The 7500-nt window shown below is 43.6% G+C and overlaps 1 protein-coding gene across 2 annotated transcripts in view; it reads right to left on the bottom strand.

The window, feature by feature from the left end:
• Nucleotides 1–7500, bottom strand: part of LOC143032731 (uncharacterized) — a 125873-nt gene that overhangs the window by 45719 nt on the left and 72654 nt on the right. The window lies entirely within an intron of this gene.

Below are 7500 nucleotides of genomic sequence, written 5' to 3'. Positions count from 1 at the left end.
GCTCTGCCCCCACCCCAGGTCTCTCCTCGACTGACTAAAATATATATATATATATATATATATATTTTTTTTTTTTTCTTCTTTTTTTTTTCTTTTTTTTTACTGCGTGATCGTGACGAAGGGGTGAGTGACCTGTGGATATCTGCAAAACACACCATACAAATGCCTCATCACCATTCACCACCAATACCACCACTACCACCATCACTAGCACCATCATCACCATTATCGACCTTTCCATACATCACCATAGTTGCTTTGTGTCATTTCATTCCAAGTTTTCGTCGTCACTTAGACGCTGAGGAGCCTCTTGTCGTATGCACACACACAAACAAATCCCACCATCTCGGAGGGTACAAAAGCAAGTTTTATGGTACCACAGCACCATTTGAGAGAGAGAGAGAGAGAGAGAGAGAGAGAGAGAGAGAGAGAGAGAGAGAGAGAGAGAGAGAGAGAGAGAGAGAGAGAGAGAGAGAGAGGGAGGGAGGCGAAGAACGAGGAAAGAGGGGCGTAGGGACAGAGAGAGAGGGTGGAATAGAAAGAGCAAGAGAGAAATAGAAAGAGCGAGCAAGCGAGATGTAGGGAAAGAAAAGAGAGAGGGAGGGAGAGAAAGATCGAGAGCGGGGAGGGAGGGAGGGAGGGAGGGAGGGAGGGAGAGAGAGAGAGAGAGAGAGAGAGAGAGAGAGAGAGAGAGAGAGAGAGAGAGAGAGAGAGAGAGAGAGAGAGAGAGAGAGAGAGTGAGAGAGAGAGAGAGAGAGAGAGAGAGAGAGAGAGAGAGAGAGAGAGAGAGAGAGAGAGAGAGAGAGAGAGAGAGAGAGAGAGAGAGAGAGAGAGCGGGCACTCCCAAACCGCAAAATTGTATATCATTAGTGCAAATCTCACGACCTCTTAACCTCGTGCAGCATTATGCTCCTTGATTAACCCCCTAACCCCCCCAACCTCCACACTTTCTCCTCTCCCCACTCACCCTCTCGCCCTTCCCCTCCACATCATCGCCTTTCCATGAAATACTTTCGCACATCAATTGTGCCAATCTCAACCTAAGTTTCCTTTCACAGTCGTCGTCGTCGTCTTCGACGTCGTCTTCGTCGTCGTCATCGTTGTCGTCTTCGTCATCGTCGCCCTCCTCCATTATCTTCCAAGTCACAACAAAGCCCCCCACCCCCCTCAGGGACATTCCATTCCCGACCCTATGTCAAAAGATACGCCCTTCTAAGATAACACAACAAAATACACACATACATACACACACACGTGTGTGTATGTGTTACATAACGCCCTATACAAGTTATGTCACATCACCCATTACGCGCACAGTAGGATACGAAGTAATCACCCCAGCCCCCCCCCCCCGGCGCAATACTATGCAAAGGTTCGAGTCCCATTTGCAAGTATCGACATACACCCGCTTCCCTGAAACCCAACGCACTTTTTCTAGTAGGAAGTGGGGGACGGTTTAAACATTTCACGCGGGGTTCGAGTTCCGAGGTTCGAACATATCAGCTACAAAATTCCCACAAATCGAAGCTGCCGTTCGAACACAGGTCTTCAATCGATTTTTTGTTTATGGACGATTTTTCTTCAGCTAAGAGGCGACTCTTCGCCCTTATGGGTTCTCAAAAAAATCTAGTTGGAGGCTACCCCATACTCCCAACTAAACAAAATCGCCTGCTCTTAGCAAGAATGACCAAGTGCGTTATTGCGCTGAAGATTCAAAGCGGCTGGCCCCGTGCACCGAAAACTTTGCGTATTCCCTCAAAAGTCTTCCCCAGATAACCACAGAACATCTTTCACAAGAACGGTTACGAAAAAAAAAGACCGGACACAGGCACTCAAACCGAAAAACCCCGCCCTCCTTTATGTGGATTAACTGGACACAATCATGTTAATTAAGCCCACTAGTCCGCACTGCCGGGTCCTAACATGGTGCCATTGGGCTGGGAGGGGAGAGGGGGGAGAGGGGGGGAGAGGGGGAGGGGCAAATGGGGGATGGGGGGTCACTCTATGGAACCACTTCCTGTCCTGTTCAAACCTGAACACTCATAGGCGGACGAGGAAAGAAAACGCTTAGAAAACGTAGAACTATTTGTAGTACTAGCAGCAACATCAGCATTACTATTAATAGGAGCTTAATAGTGGTAGTAGGGCAATGCACTGTGTCAGTGGAAGACCGATCATGCCTGCTTTCATCAGTGTTCCATAAGGATGGATGTTGTTGGGAAAAAAAATAGCAGTGGTATACGATTTTCGACCCTGTGACCACTAGCCACAGAGGCTCAAATCGCTTGTAAGAAGATCAGATCCAGTGAAGAACGAATACAAAATGAGATCCAGGGTTTGTTCCCTTCACCAACCATCACATACATCGGAGGCAACGGGAGGGAGAAAACGGCAAAGAAGACCAGAGTGGTACGGATGAGGTGTAAACTCATTCTCACAAAGAAAAGAAAAAAAAATCCAACTTCGACCAAATATTATCTGGCGATTCAATGAAAGAACTGGATTTAAAGTAGAGATGGCCTAAGGAAATGTAGTTGGATGATGTGTAAAGAAAATGGTTGGCCACATCTATTGGCGCATTTGGGGATAATGAACGGTGACTGAACTTATGCGGAAAATTCAGTGGTGAAAATTGACCGTGAGTAAAATTCAGAGAGGGAAGTTCAACGTAAAGCATTTTGTAAAGAAGGATGTGTTAATACAAGAAAAATAATTAATTAACGAAATGTAATTTTCAAAATTATAATGGCAATCTTTCGTTTATTTATTGTGCTCACTCTTGCGTTGTACAATATTTTTCAAACCCATTAAGTTTTTATATGCAATATCATTATAAAGAAACAATGATATTTTAGTTGTTTTAAAACCATTAAAAATAAGGAAAATGGGGAAATATTGTAAGATTTACCTAATGATACACAATAAAAGAATGCAAAATATTACAACGATAACGTAAGCTTTAGCTTTTGTGCTAACTAACATCATTGAAAGTTTAATGACTAAAATTATGAGCTAGTCCTCTCAAATATTCAATGCTGCAATCATTTTGGTTGTAATCAAAAAGTTTTCGAATTCTTTCAGTACAATACAAGTTTTCGAATGTTGTGTGCATTGCCATTTGCGTCAGTTCAAAGAATAGTCGACGAATTCAAAGCTGTGTGAGACAATGAACTTTTTTCATTTGAATTCCAAGAAGTTGTTGAATGATTTGAAGATATATGGATAGGGAGACTAGATAGAAATTGTCATCACCCTAAATTCCCTCGCGGGATGTGGAATGTCTACAATCCTGCCTTGGATAACACACCAAAAACTAATAACAATGTGGAAGGATGGCATAAGGCTTCTGAGGAGCAAAGGACGTCTTTTCAGCCAAATATTTGGATTTTTTTTGTTAAAAGAGGTCAAAATTGAGCAGTACATCACTAGGCATGAACATAAAAAGGGAAAAGAAGCTTATATTGCTTGTAATGAGAGAATTCGAAATATTTGTTTTAAATTACGAAGACAGTTCCATCATTGAATATTTGAAAGGATTAGGTCTTAATCTTAGTTAATAAAATTTTCGTGATAATGGTTAGCACAAAATTTAAGTGTTTATATTATCACTAATATATTTTGTATTCTTTTATTATGTATCATTGAATAAATTCTTATGAAATTTCATTATTTCTCTTTCGTGGTTTTAAAACGTATGACTAAAATATAATTGTTTCTTTATAATGATACTGCATATACAGGTATATACATTCATGGGTTTGAAATATACATATATATATCGAGAATAATCACGATGAATGAATAAAAGGTAGCCATTATTGTTTTGAAAATATTGATTATATTTAGTTAATTATTTTTCTTGTATTACCACATCCTTCTTTACAAAACGCTTTGCCTTCGACTTTCCTCACGGTCTATTTTCACCACGGTCTATTTTCACCACGGTGACCTGATACAGGTGAAATTTCCCGAGCTGAACCAATAGCGATGAACCTTTCTGTAATCTTTGAACATAACTTTCCTTTTTTCACAGAAGTTCCATAGAGATAGATGTTATAAAGTGGTAGTGATAGTAGTAGTAGTAGTAGTAGCAGTAGTAGAAATAGTAATAGTAGTAGTGGTAGTAGTAGTAGTAGTAGTAGTAGTAGTAGTAGTAGTAGTAGTAGAAATAGTAATAGTAGCAGTGGTAGTAGCTGCAACGGGGCCAGTGAACTGTGTATGTGGGAGATAGATCGGGACTAGTTTCATCATACAGTTCCACAAGGATGGAGGTTGTTAAAAATGTAGTAGTAGGATGGAGGTTGTTTTGAAATTGAAAAATAATAAAGTAATAGTAGCATCAAAGGGCAGGGAAGTGCGGCAGGAGGAGGAGCTTCGCGCTTATTATTAGATCAGCTATCGAATCATATGAAAAGATCGATAGCAATGGTGCAGGAAGATGGGGAGTCCAATTGGCTGACAGAACAACCAATCAGGGCAAAGGGATTCAACCTAAACAAAAGAGAAATCACGGATGCCACTGCCCCTCCTAATAGATCCAAACCATGCGATGAACGCAAGCAGGGTGGATTCAAGCCATGACGAGATAAGGGATCTCACTTCCCAAATGCTTCGGAAGGTATGCAAGGATGTGACCATCGAACCAACACTACTTTCCCCAGAAGGGGAGAATTCCAGGCACCTCACTTCCTACACATAAAATGAAGCACAAGTGGACGTCAGCGCAAGAGGTTTCTGGACACGGGGACAAGTGGCCTTTTTTGACATACGAATATTTTATCCAATGACCCCCTGTTACAATGACCAACTGTTGAGGCGACCCACTCCCGAAATGAGAATGAAAAAATCAGGATGTACGAGGAGCGTATACAGAATGTGGACCAGGGCTCAACCATTCCGATAACCTTCACGACTTCAGGCAGGATGGGTCCAAGGGCAAAATCATTCTATGCTCGTCTAGCAGAGGCGATGGCAGAAAAGAAAAAAACAGCCAAAGAGCAGTATTGAGGCGTGGATGAGATGTAGACTATCATTCTCACTCTTAAGATCTCCTCTATGCCTGAGAAGTACCAGGTCCCCACCTCCTAAATCAGCACACACACAAAACCCCGAATTTGAGTAGATTGTAGTAAAAAGTAGGATAAATTAACTTTTGTTTAAGGCTTCATTAAAATTAAATAATATGAAATATACAAAGGTAGTCGACCACAGTCAATGGCGAGAGAGGGGCAAATGAACTGTCTGTGGGAGACAGATCCTGACTGCTTTCACCACCAAGTTCCAAAAGGATGGAGGTCGTTAAAAATAGTAGTAGTAGTAGTAGTAGAGGTAGTAGCAGCGGCAGATGTAGTAACAATAGTAAAAAGATAACAATAATACAGAAACAGATCACAGATTTTTCGAGTCATCTCCTTCGCCAACACCCAACACCACATAGCCACTTTTCCAAATCCCCCCAAACGACAACCCTCCGACATTCCGTACTTACTTTGGTCTTGTACCCTGATTGTTCCCATTCCCTGTGCTTGGCTGGTGTAGTACCACTGCACTCCACGTCCTCATCCCCATGCTCCGCCAGACTACATCATAAAACATTAATAACATTATTCTCCGCACATACACCCATTCCCAAACTCGTACAGTAACTGTTCTCCAGTCATTTTGCCACCTCTCACTCTCTCTGTCCGTATGTCTCTCTTTATCTCTCTCTGTCTGTATCTCTCTCTCTCTCTCTCTCTCTCTCTCTCTCTCTCTCTCTGTGTGTGTGTGTGTGTGTGTGTGTGTGTGTGTGTGTGTGTGTGTGTGTGTGTGTGTGTGTGTGTGTGTGTGTGTGTGTGTGTGTGTGTGTGTGTGTCCGTATATAACTTTTTCTGTGTCCGTATGTCTCTCTCTATCTGTATGTCTCTTTCTCTCTGCCCATATGTCTCTATCTGTATCCGTATGTCTCTCTCTGTGTCCGTATGTCCCCGTGTGTCCGTATGTCTCTCTCTCTGTGTCCGTATGTCTGTCCTTCCCCCTATCTTCTACGAACTGTTCAATTTACAAACACCATTCTCACAGAGCATCAGGACTGGACACCAACAAACACAAACACACATACACGCACTGTTTTTATACAGACTCGCTACGAAGCATCACTTATATTAACACCCTTCCCCCTCCCACCTCCTCCTCCCTTCCGTCCACTCCGTCCCATTAACACTTATTATGTATTCCTGGCACTTCCCACTTTCTTTTCTCTTGACACCTACCACCACCACCGCCGCCGCCGCCGCCACTACCACCTTCCCTACTCTCGGCTTGAGCTCCGTATTTGTACTTCGTCGCATATAATTAACCAGAAGAGGTTTCCTGAGGGTAACAAGATACAGAAACAGTAAATTCAAAAGTGGCGATCATTCTTCTTTCTGTAGAGATTAGTCTCCCATATTTAACTTACGTCCTGTGCCTCTGGTCCGTAGGGGTTCCCATATTTAACTTACGTCCTGTGCCTCTGGTCCGTAGGGGTTCCCATATTTAACTTACGTCCTGTGCCTCTGGTCCGTAGGGGTTCCATTGACGTCTACAAAACTACCAACTGCACAGAAACTTCAGTAGTACTCCACTTGGGGAAAACGTCAGCACTACTCCCCTTACCTTCCCTTTCTACTCCCTTCTCCTCGGCCCCACATCAGCTCCCCCACCACTGTCCCCGACCTTAATATCACAACATCTGTGCCTGGTTTCGTCCCTTCCCCCTCTGGAATGGCTTTAACAACACTCGCACCCCAACAAGGGTCGCCCTGACTGATTAACTGACCTGACTGATTGGTCAAGTCTCGATCAGTCCCATGGCTGAATGACTTAGCGATGGTCTTCGTCGTTTCCTAACTATCGTTCCTCATCGTCTACGTCTCTACGACACTGAGATAATCATGGACGTGATACTAAGCAATTAGAGAGGAATGAGAGGAGGTAATGGAGGAGAGGTAATAGGAGAGCGGAGGAGGAGAGGAAGGAGGAGAGAGAAATAAGGAACACAAACATCAATTCGTGTACATGACGTAAGGCATAACCACTTGGTGATTTCAATTTCATTCGAAAACGCCAATGATGACTGTGTAGAGGGATTTCTCTCTCTTAGAGAGTCCGGATTTCACGAAGAATACACCGACTTCGCAGGACCAGCTATACCCAATGACGAAGAGGGGACTTCGCAGGACCAGCTATACCCAATGACGAGGAGGGGACTTCGCAGGACCAGCTATACCCAATGACGAAGAGGGGACTTCGCAGGACCAGCTATACCCAATGACGAAGAGGGGACTTCGCAGGACCAGCTATACCCAACGACGAAGAGGAGACTTTGTAGGACCAGTTATACCCAATGACGACGAGGAGACTTCGCAGGACCAGCTATACCCAATGACGAAGAAGGACAGGGGCAGCCACGAAGTCCTCGACTGGTCATCCAGGCAGACACTTTCTACAGGAGCTGGTCTCCCCACCTCGATGAATGAC

Source organism: Oratosquilla oratoria, chromosome 14 (assembly GCF_046742065.1).
Source record: "Oratosquilla oratoria isolate Oo_2021 chromosome 14, ASM4674206v1, whole genome shotgun sequence".
NCBI lineage: Eukaryota > Metazoa > Arthropoda > Malacostraca > Stomatopoda > Squillidae > Oratosquilla > Oratosquilla oratoria.
Note: the sequence above shows the minus strand (reverse complement) of the source record. Positions and strands in the feature narration are given on the sequence as shown.